A 25,407-nucleotide genomic window follows, 5' to 3' on the forward strand; every position below is an offset into this window, starting at 1 on the left:
CAAATATTCTAATAAAAAAAAAAACTAGGGTCTGCATTGCATCAGTCCCCTAGTAAAAATGTATATCTGCTATATTACTTATTATAATATTGTTTTGACTATTAATTAGTCTGATGTTCATCCTTATCATGTGAAAGAAAAAGTGTACCCAAAAGATATAAATCCAAATTCGTGTATCTACACTTATAAGAATTATATATAAATACTATATGATTATGCCTAAACAATAATTCATCTATAGAAATAAAAACTAATTATAAATTGAGTGAATTGACCCAGTGAATTGTGTAAAATACTAGTGTGAGCTACTTCTAATATTGTATTCCCGTGATGTAAACTGATAATATACAGTAAGAAACGTGTAAAATGCAAACCACAGAAAAATAATAACACCACTGTAAATAAACTTATGACACACTAATCTAGTCAGCCCACAATAATCTCAAATAATCTATATTAACAATCTAATCTAACCACCATAAACTCTCTTCAGCATTGATGGTATATTCTAGAATGATAATCCATAAGATGCTATAATTCAAAAATGATCAGGATAGAGATCCTATCAACTCATTTAACCTACAAATGCCGTGTTCTAGCACCCTTTTTTTAAGGGGTAGTGTTGTCATACCAATGTATCTCTGTTCACACGGACATGTGATACATTAGATTACACCAGATGTGTTGCAGTTTATAAAATCACGTATCTCACTGACAACTGACAAACTTAAGGCCTCACTTTAGTACCATGATTGTAGTTTATTAATACATACATTTGATAAATTTGCCCATCTTTTGATACTATTTTTCTGTGTTCCCATTCTCATAGTCTCTTCAATGTGAGATAACTAAGCTTATTGGCTTAGAAACTTGTCAGTCATAATCTCATCTACTGATTGGTCTGGAACTAGGTTAAAGTAAAATACAACCTGACAGTCGGTTGACTCTATGACTAAGCTTCATTAGCAAAACGTGCATCAGGGTACCACAGGACACGCAGTGTTTGCTGTGACCTGTGTGTTTGTTATTAAATAAGGTGTTGTCCACTTATATATATTGATGTGAAATTACTCATATTTGCCTCCATGATACGAGCAGGACAACCCACTACATCAGAGCTGAACTGTAGGCTAAACTAATATGACATGTGGTGTGACCCTGCTACACACACCACCTAATGTGATATATTTGCTAGGAGCAGACGCCACTATTTTAGAACCATAGTTATGGTCAGATCAGGGTGAGAGGTGGTGTGATCCTGCAATATATATAGCTTATTGCGAGACACTTCCCAAGAGTGTTAACCTGTGTTAATTAACACTGCAGTGTATTATACCTCTAATGTGAAATAACTTATAATTGTCTCTGTGAAACAAATGGGACACGCTGCTATTTCAGAGCCAAATTTTAGGCTAAATGAATATGACATGCAGTGTGATCATGCTATACATACCATCTAGTGTGATAGATTTGCCACTATATTAGAACCATAATCATGGTCAGATCAGAGTGAGAGGTGGTGTGATCCTGCAGTATATATCACCCCTTGTGAGATACTCACCATAAGTGTCACTTGTATATATCGCCTATTGGGGTCTATTCAGCATTGATATAATTACATAAAAAATACGGAAACTATGATTTCCGTATTTTTTATGTAGCTCCGTCTGGCAGCCACGCTCCCGGTACGCCCACCAAAGGGGGCGTGCTGTCACTCAACATCGACAGCACGCCCACTTTGGTGCGAGACCCGGAGCGACAGCTTGGCTGTCGCTATCTGGGTCTCGCGCATGCGCACGATGGAGCTCCCTCGCACTAGGGCACCATCGACCCGCTTGCGAGCGGTGTCTGAATCAGGCCCACAGTATTTAATATCTGTTATCTCTTGCTGTTAATTATTCAGCGTGGCCATATTATATGTGTGTGCTATATAATACACACATGTAATCAGCTAATACATCACAGAATAATCATTCTACGGTGATAAATGATAACTATTCACATCATAGACTTAAGCAATCATACCAGACATAAAATTATTTAATACTAATAACACAGGAAAATATTATATGTTTTTCAACAAATGATGAATGAGGCTTACAGATAATTGAACGCATGTTCATTAACAATAATAATTGACAATCCAGATATCCTGACTTCATTACATATGATTATAATTTAATCATTAATAAATATGATATACTGTAGTTCAGAAGAGAATATCTGGGTTATGTGTGTGACAACACTGGTTTTAAATCACATTATACACTATTTTATTTAAAACAATAAAATTATATAAAAATAAATATTTTGCTGAACTGATCTTATAAATGAAATACAAGTTATGTTTTATATTTAGTGGGGGGTCACTGTTTTTGATATAAGGATACTTCAATATCAGTCCATGAGTGCCCCTTATTGGAAATACTTTTTTCTTCTTTGTTAATTAATATAATTTCATCATTCTCAGCCTACATAATATATTCACTTTCTATACCCAAACAACCTACTGACCTCAAACAAACATTACTGAGTGACTGTATCATATAGCCCCACTAAGCATTTTTTCCAATACAATCTGGATGAACCATTGTGCAATATGTGGTATTATTATTTTCCTATAGTTTCAGCATTTTTGTCTGTTTGTTAATATCAAAGTCAGTTGTAAAATGCTGTGGAATCTGCTGGCATTAGATAAATAAATGCAAATGATAATAATAATGGTGGGTGCAAAAATAGGCTACATTGGGTAAGCTGGATGTGCAGGATAATGGGCAATAAATGTCTCTTTATGAATAATAAGTTTCTATTCTATTTAAAATAAATGCACATTGATCACATTTGTAAATACGACTATCTGCATATTAAATGCATATTAAATACATAAATACAATGCTATTTATTTGCTGTATGACTTGCGGTTTAACATATATTAAAAAAAAAAATGCAAATGCCAGTATGTTTGTAGCCTAAGGTTATTCCACTTATTAAGCCATCTTTATGCACCACTTGGGCATAACTAGATATTTTAGGGCTCCTTAGAATTTTTTTTTAATGGTTTCTATGAACCGCTAAACGGTGAAAAAAACACTCATACACATGGAGCTTTGCCAGTGGTGATAGTGCCCACACCTCAGCTAAAACACAGTGCTACTATGGTAGTTACACCCTTGGCACCAGGGCTATTTTTCTTGAAAAATAGATTCAGGAACTGTGGGTGGATCTACTGGGGTTGGAGTTATAGAAAAACAAATATATATACATTTTATATACATTATATATACATATATATATACTTATAGATATATATTACATATACATATATAGTATTTAGAAAAAAATGCACTCAAAAGAGCCTTTAAAACAAAACTTATCTTATGGAAAATCCTTTTTGGCCCAAGACACTACTGGAAAATAGCCCTGCTTGGCACAACTAAATTGTTGAAATAACTAATGATGTCTACAGGTTTTTTTGTGTGGCTCCACCTGCAAAATTGCCTTCTCAGGTGCTTTAAATAAACCTTCCTGTCATGCAAACTCGGTTACACTTACATCAGCTGAGTTTGATTATTTCTCATCCAATTCATGACCAGTGGTATCCGGAACAATTTTGGATTTAGAAGGAATTACTGTTTGAATGAATTAATTGAAAGTCTAATTTTTCCAGAAGAAATAGAACTTTGATTTAGTAGCAGATTGGTTTAAATATATTTTAGTTTTTGGGGTTTCTTTAAAGAGCATAGGTGTTAACCTTTGGATGCCCAAAATATTTTCTTGTGTACTTTAGCCCAAAATGGGGTCAAAGATGACCCCAGGTTAAAAAGATTTATTCTGCATTCAAATGTATGGCGAGGCTGTCTCTTACCTACTATATTCAATAATACGCAACATCAGTAATCTAATTAACGAAATTGGATGAAAATTCAATACAATTCATACATTGCACAGACAATTAAATGAAAATTACTTGTAATAGTTCATAAGTGAGTGAGGTATACCGCCGGACGTCAGCCCGGCAGATGAAATACAGACGCCGGAAGTCTGGCAGATGAAGATCCCTAAAGGGGAGGTAAGTAGGCTATCCCTAACCTTCTCCCCCCCTTACCCTAATTCTCCCTTAGGGGTGCCTAACCCTAAACTCCCCCCCAGGCAGAGGCGTATCTATAATGGGTGCAGATTGTGCGGAGCATATGGGCCCCCACGTCCAGGGGGTCCACACTGCACACCCTGCACCCATAAGTAATTATACTTACCTCTCCGCCGATTCCCGATGTGCTGCTCCGCAGCGCCAGACCAGTGCTGTAGAGCAGCAAACACTCACTGGGAAAATTGGGTCACCATTTTCCCAGTGATCTGCGCATGCACAGAAAAGATGTCCCCGGGAAACTAGGTGTGGGCGGCATTTTCCCGGAGACCCGCGAATGCGCTGTAGGAGCCAGAATTTACAGCGCTCAGTGCCGCTGAGCTGCCGTCAGAGAGGAGGGGGCCCAAATGGAGGCTGCACATGGGCCCCCTTCTCTCTTAAAATGCCCCTGACCCCAGGGGTGCCTAAGCCTAATTCCCCCTCCCTGCACCCTAAACCTAACCTTCCCGGGGGAGGTGCCTAACCCTAACCCCCCCCTTCCCCTAGCCTCACCCTCCCGGGGGGGTGCCTAACCCTTAGTCCCCCTGGTACCTGAAACCTAACCCGCCCCCCACACGGCTATCCGCTCCCGACGCCCGGCTTACCTACGATCGGTATGCCGGGCGTCTGGATTTCGGCGTGGGGCTAATGATAGGCGTTGGTATTTAGACACCTATCATTAGTCCCATGCCGGGATTTCACTGTTGTGAAGCCAGTGTACGGCATTTCGACTGCCGGCTTCCTGACTACATACCCCTTACAGGAATAATCGTCTAGAGCATGTTCTCTTCTACTGATAATCTGGTTCTTCATGCTACATTAAATATAAGCATTTATTGCTCCAATTTCAATGCAATTCATCATAAAAGGCTATCTTCCACATTTTCTTCTTCTTCCTCCAACTCTTTTTGGGTAAAAAATATCGACATTAGGCAAGGATCTTTGAAATAAATGTGTGAAATCAATGATTTGTTAGACACACCACAAGTTTATGTGATGCACTGGCACGTGTCACCACTGACCATTATAATGTGGTGCAGGCTGCAAAAAAGGGAAGGAGGTAACCCCTATGTTACATGCTGCACTAACTGACAAATCTAGAGACAGTGGTCGAAGTGGGGCGGTATACGGCGGTATGACATACCGCCACTTACCGACCCCACTTCATTTTAGCAGCAGAAAAGAATGCACCAGCGCTGGGATGCAGTATGGCATCCCAGCGCTGGAACAGTGGCGGAAATGTGTAGAGATGTGTCCCACAGGGGACACATCTCGATTGGCGGCAGCGGACAGGCTGGCATGTAGCCGGGACAAAGCATCCGGTCCCGGCTACAGTCAGCACACACTGGCCGCCAGCCAATCGCAAGGCTCGCAGCCGCAAGCCAATCACGGGGCTCGCAGCCACCAGCCAATCACAGGACTCACGGCAGCCAGCCAATCACAGGGCTCGCGACCGCCAGCCAATGAGAAGCTGCCAAGTGGCAGCTTCTCATTGGCTCGCACAACTGCAACAGCAACGTGGGACCCGGTGCTCCTGAGTCCTGGCAGCTCCGTTCCAGCAGCGCACTGAGCGCAGGACAGAGGCAAGTAGTGATAGGGAATAGAGAGAGGGGAGGATGTGAGGGGCAGACAGAGGGAGGCAGGCAGTTAGTATTGTAGGGGGTGACAGAGATGGAATTAGTGAAAAGGGCAGGGTGTGAGAGAGGGGAGGCAGGGAGAGTGGGGTGGGGGGGGTGAGACGTACAATGGGGTGATATGGAAGCAGGGGCCCAAGGGGAAGGGGGGGAAGATTCATTCGCCATACCTCCACCTCTAAATTCCCACTTCGAGCAGAGGGGGTCATTCAGACCCACTCGCGAGCGCAGGACGCTCGCAAGCGGGTCGATGTTCCCCCAATGCGCATGCGCACGACGGAGGGAGCTCCGTCGTGCGCATGCGTGAGACCCGCACTAAAGGGGGCGTGCTGTCAATGGTGACTGACAGCACGCCCCCTTTAGTGGGCGTGCCGGGGGATGTGGTTGCCATCTGAGTCCGGCCCCACTGACATCACTAGTGATGTCAGTGGGAGTGATTATGGCTCTGATAGAGCCAAAATCACTCCAGGGCTTGCGGCCACGAGACCCTACCACAAGGGTCTCGTCGCAAGCCCGATGGTCGCGATGGTCTTGACCATCGCGACCATCTTTTTGGCCGCTCGCATATGCCCACAGCTATGCCAGCGGCCAGGAGGCCGGTCCATTTTAAGGTAGGAGGGCACTGATTCAGAGCGAGTGCTCTGGTCAGAGCGTCCGGCTCTGAATCAGGCCCACTGTCTAGAGAAAGAAATAATATTCGCACCGATGCAAGTCATGATACAGCATCCCAAAATGGGGATTGACTAAAAGTAAAATACAAAAATGATCAATGATTATCTATAAATATTATTCAGTATACATATAAAAATCTATGTTTGGAGTCATTTATGACCCCATTTTGGGTATCCGAAGGTTAAGAACTGAACCAGAGTTTTTAGTATAATCCATGAAAACTACCTAGAAAACTTACTTCCTAGTTTTTAGGTAGCAGATAAGTGATTTTTTTTTTAAGTTTTAAGATATTTTAAGGATCAGAAGCAATGATGGTACAGTATGGTTTTTAAGTTTCACTTTATGTCCCAGTTTAATTATTTTTTGTCAGATGTGAAAATTTTCGGAACTACTGAACTAGTAGGGGTCAATTCAATTAGTGGCGAGTTGGGTCCTGCTAAACGTTTCCACAGCAAATTTTAACCACTACATTGCATGTGAAATTAAATTCCAAACTCTCAATCCATTAACAATTTTTAATGCACATGAGCAGGTGAAAAGGTAGGTAAATTCTTTATTTTAAAGGAATATGTTGGCACATAGGACCTGATTGAGACCTGCTCGATAGATGCGTTTGCTCGCTCGATGCTCGCTCGATGCATATGCAAATTCGGCAAGGCATTAGCACGCCCATTATGTCTTGGTGTGCGATCTCATTGTGTATGCAGACGACCACCAGCCTGTCTTAAGACGCCCACTTGCGGTCGTCATCTCCAGGAAGTGTATGCAACCATCGGTGACATTGAGTACCATCAGATGCGATCGCAGCGCTTGTGGCTGATCACTCCCTACCGCAAGCACTGCGAGCACTTCAGTGTAAAATCCAGGTGACGTGTACTATGACGCTGCCTCTTAATTATGTACGCCTCTGAAACGGTGTTAAGACGCTCAGGCACGCCTGCATTCACATCTCCACTCCCCCATTTCTAGCAGCCAGCCCCTGTTACCACCCACAAACAGCTTCTCCTATCACTCACTCTGCTGGACAGTCTATGCCAGGGGTTCCCAACCACGGTCCTCAAGGCACACTAATAGTCCAGGTTTTAGGGATAGCCATACTTGGGCACAAGTGACTTATTTAGTGCCTCAGTTATTTTGATGTAACCATCTGTGCACAGTCATGGATATCACTAAGACCAGGACTGTTAGTGTGCCTTGAGGACCGATGTTGGGAATCTCTGGTCTATGCGCAGCGAGCAAACGCTTCCCGATCTCTCACACTAGTTCACGCACATGCACTGCGATGCGTACGCATGCGCACAATGTGAAAATCGGCTGGCTGCAAGCGAACGCTTCCTAGCGAGCAGGTCTGAATCAGGCCCACAGTACAGAACCCCTCCCAAAGAATAATCATGCACTTGAAAGGGTTTAAATTGCATAATTTGGCCAATAAAGATATGTCAGTTTTCAGGTGAATTTCTCTAAAAAGCTCAGAATTGGGTTAAATGATGTGGGACAGGTATGGTGAGATGTTGTATTTCTGGAAAGTGTTTTTGATCTTGCAGATGGGAGCCAAAAGTACTTTGTCCAAAATTTTATAAACTTATACAAAAATTAAAAACACTGAAAAATCACTTTACAGACAGTTTTCTGTACCCCCAAAATACTGTAAAGGTGCTACATTGCTGGAGAACACTTACTTGCTATCATTTTGCACTATTAATAAAAAAAATAAAAATCAACCATTTGACATCTTTTGAGAACCTCCAGTACTTTCCTTATGGTCACTAAGGACCTTCTGTATAGTCCTGCTATCTCAGATGCCACTTTTTTGGAGTTCAGGATGGTTCCCCATGACCTAGCCACAGTATTGGCAAATTGGTATTTCTGATTGAATTTTGTATTTGTCAAGAGTGTGCATTCACACTTGTGCATATCTATAGTGGGTGCAGGGTGTACGGTGCATATGGGTCCAGGGGGGCTACATTGCACACCCTGCTCCCAACCACAGCACTTAATGCTTCATCTGCACCGCCAGAGCCAGCGCTAGGCATAGGCATTTTAGGCAAATGCCTAGGGCATCTGGAATGCCAAAGGGGCATCCTGCGGCTCGGTAGCTGCGGCATAGTGACGGTGCCGGGCCAGGCCCGGCAACTACCTGCTACCCGCCGCTTAGCTCAGCTCCGATCGGGCAGTGGTCAGAATGAGCTTCTGCACACATGTGCCGTGGCCACACCTCCTATGGGCCTTTGCAGAGCTAACTTGTGAGTCACAACTCACAGCTTCGCCTCCATCACCCGCCGCCACCGCCCAGCGCCCATCAAGTACAGCAGCAGGGACGATCCTAAGAGCTGGAAAATTGCCAGCGACTGCCTCCCTAGCCTGGCTGAAGAGAAAAGGGGTCTATTTACTAAGCCTTGGATGGAGATAAAGTGGACAGAGATAAAGTACCAGCCAACCAGCTCCTAACTGTCATTTTTCAAACACAGCCTGTGATATGGCAGTTAGGAGCTGATTGGCTGGTACTTTATCTCCATTCACTTTATCTCCAGCTGGGAGAGGGCACTGTGCAGAGGGGTGCTGCTGGGTCTGACTGAGAGGTGCTGGTTGCCTGGGTGCTGACTGTGATGGGAAAGGGGTGCTCGATGAGGCCATAGGTGGTGTGCTTGATGAGGCCACGTGGTGCTGTGCTGGGAGAGGGGTGCTGGATGAGGGGTGCTGTGCTGGGAGATGGGTGCTGGATGAGGGGTGCTGTGCTGGGAAAGGGGTGCTGGATGAAGCCAAGGATGCTGTGCTGGATGAGGAGTGTTGTGCTGAGAAATGGGTGCTGGATGAGACCAGGGGTTCAGTGCTGAGAAAGGGGTGCTGGATGAGACCAGGGGTTCAGTGCTGGGAGAGGGGTGCTGGATGAGACCAGGGGTTCAGTGCTGAGAAAGGGGTGCTGGATGAGACCAGGGGTTCAGTGCTGGGAGAGGGGTGCTGGATGAGGGGTGCTGTGCTGGGAAAGGGGTGCTGGATGAAGCCATGGGTGCTGTGCTGGAAAAGGGGTGCTGGATGAGGCCAGGGGTCCTGTGCTGGATGAGGGGTGTTGTGCTGAGAAAGTGGTCCTGAATGAGACCAGTGGTGCAGTGCTGGGAAAAGGATGCTGAATGAGGCCAGGGGTGTTATGCTGGGAGAGGAGTGCTGGATGCGGTCAGGGTCCTGTGCTGGGAAAAGGGTGCTGTGCTGGGAGCGGGGTGGTGGATGAAGGGTTTCTTTGCTGAGAGGGGTGCTGTGCTGTGATGTGGGCAGTGAAGGGGGTATATATATATAATGAGAGAGCGAGAGATCATGATAGATATGGGGGCAAGTGAATCACAATTTTGCGTCCTCTGTCAGACTCCTAAGGGAAAAAAGAAGAGAAAGAGAGAAAAGGAAGGAACACCTAAGAGGTAAGTGAAAATTGAGTACCATGTTTGAAAAAGGTATAAGAAGCATATAAACACTAAGGACCTGATTCAGACCCGGTTGCAAGCGCTGAACGCTCGCAACCGGGACGATGGTGGCCCACAGCGCATGCGCACAACGGAGCCGGCGACGGGCAATCTGTCACTCCGGGTCTTGCACCAAAGGGGGCGAGCTGTTTATGTTGAGTGACAGCTCGCCCCCTTTGGTGGGTGGGCCGGGGGGGGTGGCTGCCCAAACGGAGGCGTTCCCAAGGGAACGCTTGCAGTTTGGGGGCGGCCCCACTGACATCACGAGTGGAGAGATTCTGGCTCTGTTAGAGCCGAAATCTCTCTGGGGCTTGCCTCCACAAGACCCTACCACAAGGGTCTCGTCGCAAGCCCAATGGTCGCGATGGTCTTGACCATTGCTACCATCATCATGGCCGCTCGCTATAGCTGTGGGTGGTCACCCACAGCTATGCGAGCGGCCAAGAGGCCGCACAAAAAAAAAACACCCTGATTCAGAGCGAGCGCTCTTTCAGAGCGTCCGGCTCTGAATCAGGGCCTAAGCTTGGTGGTGGGATTATCTGCTAGGGAGCACCAGCCAAAATCTTGCCTAGGACACCAAATTGGTTAGGGCCGGCTCTGGGTGCTGCACCATGTTTCTTGGGATCTGCACATGCACACTACAAAAATCACAGTGAAATGGCGCCTGTGGTAAGGTCTATGAGGGACATGCAGTGGCGGCGGACATTGCATGGGTGACTTGGTTCATTTAACAAGGTTGTTGTACCCTGAAAGAAAATCCCTATAACATGATAAAAATATTCCTTCTTAAATACGCAGTATCATCTGACTTCATCCTTATTCAAATATTGATCACCCATTCGCTGTAGGTTTCTTTGTTTTCAAATACATTTAACATGTACTTAGTTTCATTGCATATTATCTTCATGAGTGTGAAATGATCTTCCCTTAATTGTTCCATGACATTTGTCTGAAAAGTCTGTAAATCTAGCATTTAATATATCAGCATATAATATATCTATAGGGAAGCCCTACAGGCTAGGGGGCTTCCCAAGTATAGGTACAGGCTCACTTTATGAAAAGGACTTTGCAACATTAACTGAACATACTGTGGTCTATTCATCAACACTAAAATAATATTTTTAAGGACAATTTCCTTAATTACCGTTATTTTAGTATTTATGAAGATACTTAACGCAGGAGATATCACTGATATCTCCTGGTTAAGTCCCCCTGTGTTAATTTCCATAAATGGAAATTATGGTGTTCATCAAATTCTGAAAATTATGTATTTTCGGAATTTGATGGTGTTACCATACGACACTATGAGGTGGTGTACAGTAGGTGACCCTTACCTGCTTTCAGCTGGACAGGTCCCCCGGCATCTTCCTCCGCTCTGGTCCTTCCTCTGGCTCCGGTGGCTGTGCTGAACTGTGTTCTCCCAACAGAACACAATAAAGTTTAGAAAAAAAAACAACTTTTTTTTTCTAAACTGTACTGTGTACTGCTGGGAGAACACGTATCAGCATAGCAGATGGAGCCGGAGGCTGCTGCGCGGCCAGGTAAGTCGGGGACGGGGGTTGGGTGAGCGGAGGGGGGAGGAGGGTCGGGACACAAACACAAAATTATTGCAGCTGTAGGCAGTGCTGTGCATGCGCTGGTTTTATAGATGTAACAGCACATGCGCAGCACTGATTACAGCTGCGGTAAGGTAGAGTAGAGAGGGATAACTATCTATTTCCTGAAAAGCTGTCATCGCAAAAATGACAGCTTTTTGAAATAGATAGTTATGGGGAGGAGGAATGATGAATGCATCCAGTAATTAGGTAGAACTCCATGCAAGTTCTAAACCTAATTACCTCCAAAGAAAGTTTAGGTATGATGAATAGGCCCCACAAACTCACAGCTAGTTGTTAAACCTTGCTCCAGAATTTGATAACCACATAAACTAAGTTTGAAACAGAATTTTGGGGTTTATGTGTTGAGCCTTTGAGAGAGATAAAGTGGATGGAGATAAAGTACCAACCAAAGCTCCTGTAGTATTTCAAACAAAGTCTTTAAGGTGACAGTTAGGAGCTGATTGGTTGGTACTTTATCTCTATCCACTTTATCTCTCTCCAAGGCATAGACTCCTATGTCTGCTACAATAGTGATTCTGATCTGCAACCAATATCTTCAGCTGTCAGTAATGTACATGGCCAGACTCTCTGGTGTTGCCATAGTTCCTTACTACCACAATATACTTTGACACTAGGAGGGAAATGTTATAGCCTGCTAGTTGCAGGCATTGGCGCAATCCCCATGTGTCTGCCTGATGTTTTAAAGCAGCAATCATTTAAATGGCAAAACCTTTTAAATGATTTCTGCTTTAAAACATCTTGCGGACTCACTGGAATCTCACCAATGCCTGCATCTCTCAGGCTATAACATTTCCCCCTATATGTCAATATGTGTGTCACAACCACCACTGTAACCCTTTACCTAACCTAATTTGTGTATCACTGTTCCTCTCACCCCATACATGCCTACCCTCCCGGTTTTCGCGGGAGGCACCCAATTTTTTGGGTAACCCCCTGCTCCCCCAGAAGGGTAGGCATTTCTCCCGCATTCTGCCACTTCCTAGTGAAGTGGGCAGAATGGGGAGAATTTCTGTGGCGATCGCGGGCCCCCTGTAGGGGGCGGGACTTAAAAGCTCGATTCTCCATGAATTGCGGCATTTAGCCTAATGACGTGACCCGTCAGGCCCCTCCCCCATCACAGCCCACCTGCTTGTCCTCCCCAGGCTTCTTCCGGGGAGGACAAGCAAAAAGTCAGTAAGTTTATCTAACGATCTAATTTCACATCATCACAAACCCCTGTGATAAATGCCCATCCCGGCTATATTCATGTGCAGACATGTAGCCTAATTCATGCACTAACAAACATAATATTACTGACCTTAACCTAAATACCAGATCTGTTTGTAACCAATTACCCTCCATTCATGACCTTTTTATCTCTAAATCCTTCCTGTAAGGTTGAAGCACAACATCAGCTGCAGCATCGATATAGATAGCGGCACCTTATGCACAATCCATGGCCTGGCAGAGGTTGCTCGTCTCAGTCTGACCACATCCAACATCTCTATAACATCTCTTCTTTATTCCAAACCCTACTTCATCCAATCTCCACCCCTCCCCAACACAGGAATCTCCAAAATGTGGGTCATGATTTCTTCTATGGCTCTTTAGATACTCCCCTGAGCATTTATGGCTTAAATAAATCATGACATTGAAGGGACGTCTTTATTACATTGATCAAAATGCACCTTCTCTGTATAAAGTGCTCCTGTAAGATGTAAGAGGTGATCTAAGGTTGTTGTCTGATTCTACTATCTTCTGTGGTGTGTAACAGTCAAGTGCCGTAAGGGGTAAAAACTTGCTCTGAGCCCCAGCTAAACAGGGAGCACTCTTCTTCACCCCTTCTTTTAGTATAGGTAGGCAAACTGCATTCTCTTCACTCACATTGTCACAGATGGTTCCCCTTTCATCATTTTACTCCCTGCTTAATCTAACTCCATCTGCCCCCAACAAAGTGCACAAAATTTGATGACCATTTTGAAGAAAAATCAGAATGCTGACATGGTCATTACTCAATATGTAGACATGAATTACAGTCAAAATGTTTAAAATTTCAACACGTTCAGAATGTTTTTTATGTTGATTTTTAGGGTTATGCTTTGGGTTAGGGTTAGGTTTAGGGTTATGCTTAGGTTTAGGGGTTAGGCTAAAATCAAAAACATGGCGATATTTTGGTGTCGACATGTAAAATGACTACATGCTGAACATGTTGACATTTTAACCATGTCGACTTTAATACATGTCTACATGTCATAGCTCCTCTCTACCATGACCATGTTGACATTCTGACTGTCGACATTTAGAACCTGTTGACATTATGGAGTTGACATTCTGAATGTCGACCTTCAGAATGCCGACAAGTCATACCACACCTTCATTAAGCTGCACACGCATCCAAAGTTCCAAACTGCTAGAGTTGCTTAAATTAAACAAAAAAAAAAAGGTTGTGGTTACCTGCGCTCCCAGCACAACTGCTTAGGTCCATCCCAGGGGTCATCACCCCTAAATATACACAGAAATACAGGGAAGGCCACAAGATGCTATGCTTAACTTGCAGAAGTATTTACTTGAGTTGCTTGTTTAAAATAGATATATCGTCTTTCTTACTTCTAACACTCTAAAGCACTCTCTTCAGTTCACCTGCCACACTGCACAGAAACTGCATTCACAAAAGTAGCCAACAACCTCCTCGCAGACAAACCAACGGATAAACCTTCCCTCTTCTCTCTGTTTTTCACACTCAACCCTCATGTTAATGAAAACTCTCCACTCCATAGACCTCTACCTGTCAGAGTATCCCAAAGTTCAGGTCTAGGCCAGCAAATCTTCTTGGTTTGCACCTTCTCAATGAACTAGTATCGTCATATGATCGACAGTATAACTTGTATGGAAAATAATGTCACCCAGATTTACTCCTCTCATTAACTGACTTTTTTGAGTGACCTCTTTAACTGTCTCACATGCTCATGGATGTCTCACAGGCAGATTTAGTTAAACATGGAAAAGCAAAACTGATTCTGTTTCTTCCATCACCGTTCAAAACTTTCTCTAAAATCTTTATGATCAGCTAATGATCCCATCAGTCTTCTTACCTGCCAAGCATGCTGTCTTAAGGTGTGTACACACTAGGGGTGAGCGGGGTCGGATTTCTGAAATCCGAACCCCCCCCGAGCCCCCCCGATCCGAGGCCGATCCGAGTCAGGCTCGACTTTTCCCGCCTGACTCGGATCTGAAATCGAGGCAAAACGTCATCATCCCGCCTTCCGGGTCTCGCGGGTTTTGGATCCTATATAAGGTACCCACATCGGCGCCATTTTCTCACTCGGCTGTGGACAGTGAAGAGGGAGGGTGGGAGTTAGGGCTGGCTGGGCTGTGTAGTGTAGTGTAGTGTAGTGCAGAGTAGTGTCCATAGGGGCTGTGTCCACTACTTCAAAGTCCATAGGGGCTGGCTGTGTTGTTCTGCTGTTGTCCATAGGGGCTGTGTCCACTACTTCAAAGTCCTTAGGGGCTGTCTGGACTGTGTTGTGCAGTCAGTTGTCCATAGGGGCTGTGTCCACTCCAAAGTCCTGTGCAGTGTCCCAGTCCTAAAGGGGTGTTGTAGTGTTGTCCAGGGGGTGCTCTGTCCGTCAGGGGTGCTCCCCCCAAGTGCTAAAAAAATATATATTTTTTCTGTGTTTGTGAATTGTGTGCACTGTGGCTGCACGTGCATCAACAAAGGAGCAGCGCCAAGCATGCGCCTGTGTCCCATTAGTAAAGGGCCGGCTGGCTTGTCCGTTAAAGAATGCTGTAACCCCCAAAGTACACTCCAAACAAAAAAAATATATATTTTCTGTGATTGTGAATTGTGTGCGCAGTAGCCGCACGTGCATCAACAAAGTAGTGCCAAGCGTGCGCCTGTGTCATAAGTAAAGGGCCGGCTGGCTTGACCGTTAAAGGGTGCTGTAACCCCCAAAGTACACTCAAAAACCAAATAAAAAAATATTTTCTGTGTTTGTGAATTGTGTGCACTGTGGCTGCACGTGTATCAACAAAGGAGCAGCGCCAAGCGTGCACCTGTGTCCCATAAGTAAAGAGCCAGCTGGCTCATTTCTTAAAGGGTGGTGTAACCCACAAAGTGCACTACTCTCCAGCAAAAATAAAAAAATATTTTCTGTGTTTGTGTGCGCCTTAGCCGCACGTATATATCAAATCGATATAACATAAATGGAGGACCATACTTTCTCCGATAAAAATAAAATAGAGAAAGATCAAGAACCACTTCCTCCTAGTGCTGAAGCTGCTGCCACTAGTCATGACATAGACGATAACATGCCATCAACGTCGTCTGCCAAGGCCGATGCCCAATGTCATAGTAGAGGCCACATACAATCCCAAATGACAAAGTTCAGGAAAATGACCTTAAAAAAAACATTTAAATCATCTGAAGAGAAACGTAAACTTGCCAATATGCCATTTATGACACAGAGTGGCAAGGAACGGCTAAGGTCTTTCCCTATGACTAGAGTGTGTCATACTAGTACATGACGATGGAAGCCCTCCTCCCGCTAAAAAAATCAAACGAGTTAAGCTGGCAAAAGCACAGCAAAGAACTGTGCGTTCTAAGAAGATATCACAAATCCCCAAGGAGAGTCCAAGTGTGGTGGCGGTTGCGATGCCTGACCTTCCCAGCACTGGACGGGAAGAGGTGGCTCTTTCCACCATTTGCACGCAAGTGCTGAAAGGAGCACCCACAGTCCACTTCCTGATATGCAAATTGAAGATGTCACTGTTGAAGTACAACAGGATGAGGATACTGGTGTAGCTGGCGCTGAGGAGGAAGTTGGCGAGGAGGATTCTGATGGTGATGTGGTTTGTTTAAATCAGGCTCTCTGGCAATATTTCTATCCAAATCCGGACAACAACTGTCTTGCCATATGTACCATATGTAAAGGTGAAATAAGTAGGGGTAGGGACGTTAACCACCTAGGAACATCCTCCCTTATACAGCACCTGCAGCGAGTTCATAAAAAGTTACTGTCAAGTTCAGAAACTTTGGCTAAGACCGTAAGCAGTCCAGGGACACCTAAATCCCTTTTTCCTGTTTTATCCAAGGAATCGGTGAATGAGGAGGATGAGGACGACATCTTGCCTCCGTAGAGCCAGTTTGTGCAGGGACACATTAATTGCCAGCTTGTTTTGTGGGGGCCCAAATGAACCAATCATTTCAGCCACAGTCATGTGGCAGACCCTGGCACTGAAATGATTGGTTTGTTAAAGTGTGCATGTCCTATTTATACAACATAAGGGTGGGTGGGAGGGCCCAAGGACAATTCCATCTTTCACCTCTTTTTTTTCTTTGCAGTATGTACTGTTTGGGGCCTAGTTTTTCAAACTGCCATCCTGTCTGCCACTGCGGTGTCACTCCTAGATGGGCCACGTGTTTGTGCCGCCCACTCGTGTCGCTTAGCATAGTCATCCAGCTACCTTCGGTGCAATCTTTTGGCCATAAAAACAATATTGTGAGGTGTGAGGTGTTCAGAATAGACTGGAAATGAGGTTATTGAGGTTAATAATTGCATAGGAGCAGAAACACCCACAAATTCTGTGATTTAAGCTGTTTTTATGCTTTTTTTCAAAAAAATACAGATCCAAAACACAAAACCCAGAACCCAAAACACGGAAGGGTGGTTTTGGCAAAACCAATCCAGATCCAAAACACGAAGAAAGATCCAGATCCAAAACCAAAACACGAAAAGTGGCCGGTGCACACCCCTAGTACACACTAGATGATATTTTACATGATTTGCCTGATTTTGACGCATTGGAACGACAAATCGTGTAAAATGTCCAAATCGTGAGTGTCCACTCATGATCACGATGCCGATGCGCGTCCCCGCGTCCCATCGTATCTTCAGATCTTGCCTACAGCAGGCAAGATCTTCCAATCTCGTACACGACACACTGGAAATCGTTAAGGACGCATGATAGATTGTTGGTCAGATTGGACACTTTCTAGCACCATATCGTGTCCTGGAGTGCCGGGGAGAGTTCAAGGGAAATTGCTAACAATATTGCATCGTGAGCACATCGTCTAGTGTGTACGCACTTTTAGTCACTAGCTCCTCTATAACTTTCCTTATCCCACACATACTGACAAACTCAATTTCTTAAGACTTTCACTTGTGCAACAGTTCTGACCCATGCCTTTACTGATTCAACTTCTATTCTATCTGTAGCCTACTAAGGATCTGTGATCATGAACGCTCAAGATCTCTACAGATTCAGCAGACCTTCATCTTCTACTCCTTTCCCTCAATTCTTACATTGGCTTCCAATAATTTGAAGGGTATCTAAATGTACGACTTCTGCTGTCAAATTCCTCTACAACAGTTCTTCATGTCCTCCTCCCCTAAGATCATATAGTACATACCTACAAGTCTTGTACCTGCCAGCTGCCTCCCTGCCAAACTCTCCACTCAGGCTCTATTCAAAATCTTCAAATGGTCACAGAAGACCTATTCAAACTTTCAAATGCCCTCTTCCATAATGACTATATTTAGTCTTGTTCTCCCTAAGGGATGTGGTCATAATAGAGGCAGTCGGGTAGCCGGTGTTTAGAAAGCTGGCAGCGGAATCTCGACGGTAAGTACTGGGGTTAGGGTTAGGCACTAGGGGGAGGGTTAGGCACTAAGGGTGGAGGGTTAGGTTTATGGTGCGAGGATGGTTAGGTTTAGGCACTAGGGGGGGGGAGGTTAGGTTTAGGCAGCAGGGAGGGAGGGAGAGGGGAAGGGTTAGGAAAATGAACGACAGGTGTCGATATCCTAACCCTGTCGGAATGCTGACTTCAGGATTCTGTCCGCCGGGATCCTGAGTGCCGGCATCCTGTACGCAACCCCTCTCTAAGACTCTGTCTTGTAGGTGTTAAATGATTCCACCTAGGCTTGTACACTTTTTTGTAAAGAATCAATGTTTGCTTATTAGATTATTTTATACATAACAGAGTACAATATTTTGGAAGTTTATAAATGAATGATTACAATACTAAAAACCATATGAATATTTTTTAAAGACTATGCACCAAATAAATATGAGTTATATAGAAATAACTATGCACCAAATATATAATTGTTATGAAAAAATAACTATGCACCAAATAAATATGTGTTATATAGAAATAACTATGCACCAACTAAATATTTATTATATAGAATAACTGCACCAAGTAAATATTTATTATATACAAATAACTATGCACAAAATAAATACTTATTATATAGAAATAACTATGCACCAACTAAATATTTATTATATAGAAATAACTATGCAGTGTGCACCAAATCACCAATGCAAGAGACCTCCCGGGGAGGCAGCGGCCACGCAAAAGAGCTTAGAGGTCACCGTCCCCAAGTGAAGAGCAAAGATGCCAGAAGCCCTGAGGGTGCAGCGTCCACGTAAAACAAAGACAACGGAAGTTATATTTACTTTCTTACACTTTTTTTTTAATGGCGTACTACAGGTACCAAGCAGACCTTGCATGCTGGTACTTGTGATTCCCCAATTACCGGCATACCGAGGCCACCTTGATGGGACCTGTAGTTCTCCTGTAATGGACAAGATTATATTATAAAGAATTCTATATAATAGCTCAAGAGTGAGTGGGGGGGGGGTTAATGCTTTGGCCCAGAACATGAAGCATATTCCTTGGCTATGGTATCTTTCCCCCCCTCCGCTAGTAGGAGCCCAGTGCTGGTTGATGGAAATACGGGGGAACCCTGTGCATTTTTTCATCAATTTTCACAATCAGGGCCCGCGCAGGAACCCAGTGCTGGTTCATTGAAAAACGGGGGACCCCCACACTGTGTTTTCCCCATAATTCCTAAACCAGGACCGGCTCAAAAACGCCCTGTGCTGGTTAAACTTGGGAGGGGAGACCCCGTGCCATTTTATTTCTGTTTTACACTTTTATTTTACAGGAGGACTACTGGTACCAGCGGGCCCATACTGCCCAGGCATGATGGTAATTATGGTACCCCAGGTACCAGCATACAAGGTCCGCCTTGCTGGGATCTGAAGTCCCCCTGTAATGAACAATATTATTTCTATTTTTAACACTCATTAGTCCCGCACCCACCACAGTAAAAAACATATCCAGAGGGTAACGTGTGAGGGAAATGCAAGTGGGCAGAGAGTGATGAGTGAGGACAAAGCTGGTGGTCCCGTGGTGGCTTGTCAAATTCTCTGTTTCTAAATTTGACAGCATAAATATATTAACTTTCCAAAAATCTATATAATTCCATAGACAAAAAAACCTCACGGTTTCAAGTGTCCCATTAAGGCTTCCTATACATAATTGGAAATTTCTCTGCTTTGCTTTTTCTCCATGAGCGCTGTTTTCCCCCCAACATGCAAGCTACTGCCCTCCCCCGCTATCCGCGTCACACTATCACCCTAGCTGTGCCGCTCTGTCTCCCCCGGCATCTGTCGCTCTGTCTCCTCCTTCATTAGTGCCACTCTGTCCCTCTGACAATGGAAATGGTAATTCACTAAGAATGAAAGTAATGGGGACAGATTGGAGAAAAGGGAGTAAATGTGAAGAGGGGGCTGATTGGGATGTTGGAGTAAGTGGGCTGTAGGGTCATGAGTGTGAGATTGATAGTAAGTAAGATGTGGGAACTGGGTAGATGCTGAATGACAGTTGCAATGTGGTTATTTGCTCAGATGTCATCACTGTTGTTGGCTTTGGGGAACTGGATGTGTGGCTGGATCATAAGAGTGAGTAAGATGGTTTTATTAATTTGCAAACAGGTTTATAGGAGCTGAATGTGGATACTGATAGTGAGAAGGATGTTAGATGTTAGTGGGATAAGTCTTGTAACTCAGTGGGAGTGACAGAGTGGGATGATTATGGGCACTGAGTGGGAAGTGGGAGCCACATAACTGCTCAGACCTCAGTTGCATAGACTGCATGTGTGTATTCCAGTGAGCACACAAATCTGTGAATTAGCCACCCTATCCCACCAATATCATGCCATGAGAGTGCTGAATCTGCAAATAACCACAGGGTGTGACGGCATACCACATCTGTATTGAGCAAGGAACACGTCCATTAAGGTGTCAGCCTTAATGATCGGAATTTCATTGCTTTATGGAGTTTGAGTGGAAGAGCTACAAAAGGTTTCTGAAATTTCCGATCATGTGCAGGACGCCTTAAAGGGACATGTGAAACTGTAAGGCTTTTCGTCTATGGAATATATATATAGTTATATGTACTTATTAAGATATATTATGAGTATGCCTTTGTGAATACTTGTATGGACATTGGGCCTGATTCACTACGGATCGCAATACTGTGTACTCACGCAGTTCAACTGCGATAGCAAGCTAGTCCATTGTGTTCACAATGCAAACTCAGCACAACATAAGGACGCCCACTTTACCTTACACACATCCGTAAAGTTTAGCATAATAGCGAGACATCCTGTGTACTGAAGGGGACGATTGGCGACAGAATCACCACTTGGTCTGGTTTGAACTCTATTGCGGTGGTGCCGAGCTGGAAGGCCTGGGACCTCTTTGCTTCTTGAAAAAGCTAGCCCACCACAATACCCATCAAGGGTAAGAGATCAAAGACCATATTTGTGGATGTTACATGTATGATGCAAGACTTTTTGGTTGCTAATGAGTAATTTGTGATGCCAATAAGTTGTTGCTAAAATGTAATGCTGCTGTAAAGTTCCTGCATAAGCACTTTATTCACTGTTTTTATATTGTTGTTTTTATTATTCATGTTATTGTACAATACATTTACATAATACCTAGCATGGAAGCAGCTGGAGAAAATCCTATTTATTTGAAGTTCACATCTTCAGTATCTATAGCGCCATTCAACATTACCAAAATAATTTTTCCTCTATATTGTAGAGGAGTAGATGTTACTCCTCAAAGTAATTGTGAGGCAGCTTGGGAACACTGTTATCTGTGCAAAATTGGGGCACTATCTATTTTCATTCATTTTGACAAAAATCTCACGCCATGAGAGTGCTTAATCTGCAATTAACCACAGGGTGTGATGGCATACCATATCTGTATTGCGCAAGGAACACGTCCATTAAGGTAACAGACTTCAGGATCGGAATTTCATTGCTTTTTGGAGTTTGAGTGGAAGAGTCACAACAGGTTTGTGAAATTTCCGATCATGTGTAGGAAGCTTAATGGGACATGTGAAACTGTAAAGCTTTTCGTCTAGGGAATATATATATATTTATATGTACTTATTAAGATATATTATGAGTATGCCTTTGTGGATATAGTTGCATGGACATTGGGTCTGATTCACTACGTATCACAATATTGCGTACGCACGCAGTTCAATCACTCCGCGCGGGGTTTGCATAGCCTCTGCAATCGCAGTCCCAATCACAATAGCTAGTTTGTGTATGCGCACTCCGATGCATACTCATGCACAGAACGCAACAATCGGCCGATTGCGTGCGTATTAGCAACTACGGTCAAATCAGGCCCATTATTACTAATTGTTATGACATTTTATTAATTGATTTAATGTGTAGTAGTTTGTATAAGTATACAAAGGGCATAGAAGCCATTTCTGTGGGTGATGTTTGAGCACCCCCAATATTGCCTTTACTAATGTAATCACTTAAAAATGTTGGACCCTATGGCAAAAGGGCGGGGGGGATTATCTTATATAGTAATATGCTCAGGATGACGTTCAGATTGGATAAAACATGTACATTTAAGACACGCCTACACCCTGCCCTCCTGGGTTGTGTTTGGTGTCTGTGAGAGAGAAGCGAGGGGACGATTGCTGTTTTACATGACATTGATGCATAAGTGTAAAGGGAAAAAGAATATGTCTTTGGAAACTAGGACTGGGCCCATGCTCCCGGACAATGCTTCCTGTGCAGGGGAATGAGAAGGAAGCACATTGAATTACTCTAAAGGCGTTTTTTGGTATTTTGTTATTAATGTTTTGTTAGTGAAAGCTATAATGCACAATGAAAGGTTTTTTTTATCAGGTACTTAAATTGAGTGCTCATATTTATATGGTTATTTATATTGGTGATAGTAAAGCATGTCAACACATCTCCCTCTTGTTTCATTTTTATGGAATGGCTGTCTTTATGTAATTTGTGTACATACATGTGATTTTGTAGGGTTACATGCCCCTGTGTGCATACATGTGATTTTGTAGGGTTACATGCCCCTGTGTACAAACATGTGATTTTGTAGGGTTACATGCCCCTCTGAAGCCTCATGGTAGTTGGGAAGGACGGCTTAGATTCCCATTTTACTTAATTAGAAGCTGACCTCTCCTCTTTTAGTATATTGGCCAATGGTTTGGTCATAAATTGCTTTTATTTATCAATAAAACATCTTAATAAACCCAGAATACCCTAAGTACTGATCTCCGTTTTATGTTATTCAGTGGGTGCACACAATAGCAAGTCACCTAACATGGGAACACCTGAAATCTATATTTTTTACTGCATGGCATAGCCCAGTATGAAGCACTTCCAAACTGTGTAATGGCAGACACCGCACTGCTTGGTGTCACACAGGCATGCTGAAGCATTCTCCATGGAGCAGTGAACCAGTGTATCAAGTTTCAGATTCACGATGTATGCTTCAGAACGTCACACACTTTCCTGACTGGCCGACTATGGGACTCTAAAATGCACATGTGACTATACTGTGGAGAACTTGCAGCCCCATACCATCGCATAATTTAACACCATCAGGTGGCAGAGCCAAAGTAGTAGTCATTTTTGACTGGAGATGGCATCATATTATTATACATTATTCTCATGTGATTGCCTCACATCCAATAACATCATGCCCCCTTTGGCCTGAGACAACTGCTGTTTTTCAGTTTCTCATAGTGAATGGGCTAAGTAATTGCTTTCAGTCAGAGTCTTTGGACTTCATTTATAACACATAACATAGCTTAGGGGCAGTTCAAAATCTTTGGAGGCTCTGTGCACCATGATAAAACAATGGCTTTAGGAGTGGAGGAGAAGATTTGCACCAGGCAATGGGAGGAGTTGGACGTAGTGAAGTCATTCCTTGCTCAATAGAGAGCAAGTGCACAGATTTACAAGCCTAGATGCACTAATAGTTTGTGGTCACGGTTTCCGCGGGTGAAGACAAACTGGTCTCTTAATTAATGGGAGATAAGAACTTTCTCCAGCAAAAGCAGGTGTTTTCTCCAGAGTTAGGGCTTCTTCCTAACTCCGGGGAAAAAACCCATGTCGAAGTCTATTTAATAAGGATCATGGTGTTACATGTGCTGCCGTTATCCTCTATTTACTATCGACATCTCAGGGGGGATATAAGGAACAGGATCCCGGGAAAATGTTTCATTTATTTATTTAGTTAAAACACCTTTTGGGGAAAAAATGGCAGATTGGTTTACATTTTATTTTTACAAACATTTGGTTTTAAAAAATACGATTGGTTGTTTTGTATTTTTTGTCCCCATGAAAGTATAACTGGAAGCCAAGTATGGGTTTTAATTTTCAGGCAACTGTGTTTGTATGAATAGGCACAGTCAGTTTACACATGCTCATATGACTCCAGCTTGGCCAGAAAATCTCTATGTTCAGTTTCATCGCTGCTCCCTAGTATTGCCAGGGAGATGGGCATCACTAAGCTGCCCCAGCAACATTTTCATATACATTTATTTGATAAATAAGCAGTAACAGAAAATCAGCTTTACCTGCACAGATTAATAAAGATTTTAATCGTGCACCTTGAAATGACTTGTGCAGATTACATGGGTACACCAATGCAAACCATTTTGTGCTGAGCAACTGCGCTCTGTGTAATCCATTGCTTTGTATTTACAAATTGGCATTTTACTATTTTTTTAATTATTTGGTCAGCTGCCGGCATCATTCTTGTGTAGCCAATAGATAAACCATTCTAGATCTGTAGAATGAATTATGGTGCATGCTAACAATATGGTGAAAAGACTAAGCACATATAAATAAAATGAATTACATGTAATACCCAAGTTTGCACTCAGATTTACATTTGCAAACGCCATAATATAAATGAATAGGCAATTTATGATAGTATTATTTAACAAAAATTAGGGACAAAAATGAAAGTAAAAAAAGGATTATCTGCATGAAGAGACAACGTATTTGGATTTAGCGGTATAAATAAAATAAAGCTAGCACCAATCTGTTGTTTTGTTTTCATGACATTCAAAAGTTTGCTAAAAAAGATTTATTGCCAATATTCCATGTTCTTATTACACAGTAGAGATGAACAAAACTGCACAATCTGGTTATTAATGTGACAAAGCTAAGCAGAAAGTGATCAACATGTTAGTTAAGGCTGACACAAAGACAATTAGTTCCATCTGGTTAAGGACATTTAGTAAGGAATCGGATTAGATCAGTCTCAGAGTCATGTAATTCAGATGGACATCAGCTTCCCAGGTTAATGTTCCCTGCCAAGGGGTCCGAGCTCTCACTCAGTGACATTCAGTGGGTTAGCTTAAGATCCCAGCAGCCATTAAAGGTGACTATTCTGGGCGTGTGAGACAAGTGTGTCACATTTAAAAGTTCACACTTACCTCAATGCAGGAATATACTCTCAGAATGGATGGAATAACTGTGTACAAAAAACGAACAATCCACAATCCAACAAAGAGTTTGAAGAGACCAGTACTAGGAACTGGACATTAGAGTCCAGTGCAAAAATGATGCCTGGATGTCAGTGGAATGTCAGAGCCCCAGTCCAAGCCATTTATGGCCACATGTCATGATAAATATAGCAGCACAGGGAGGGAGAGGGACAGACACAAGCTGCTATCTCTTCCTAGACATTTATACACCCATACAAGCAGCAACAGTATACATTAACCATTCAAGTTTCACTGAAAGCCAGTTTCCTGTGACAGTGAATGCACAGAAGGATGG

General features: G+C 43.4%; 1 protein-coding gene across 2 annotated transcripts in view; it reads right to left on the reverse strand.

The window, feature by feature from the left end:
* Nucleotides 1–25,195, reverse strand: part of MYOM1 (myomesin 1) — a 155,325-nt gene extending 130,130 nt beyond the window's left edge. For both annotated transcript variants that reach the window (XM_088469642.1, XM_088469641.1), the window contains exon 1: nucleotides 25,062–25,195. The gene's annotated coding sequence lies outside the window, so the exon portion shown is untranslated. The remainder of the gene's footprint in view (nucleotides 1–25,061) is intronic.
* Between the last annotated feature and the right edge of the window lie 212 nt (nucleotides 25,196–25,407).

Source organism: Taudactylus pleione, unplaced genomic scaffold (assembly GCF_031769625.1).
Source record: "Taudactylus pleione unplaced genomic scaffold, aTauple2 ptg000093l, whole genome shotgun sequence".
NCBI lineage: Eukaryota > Metazoa > Chordata > Amphibia > Anura > Myobatrachidae > Taudactylus > Taudactylus pleione.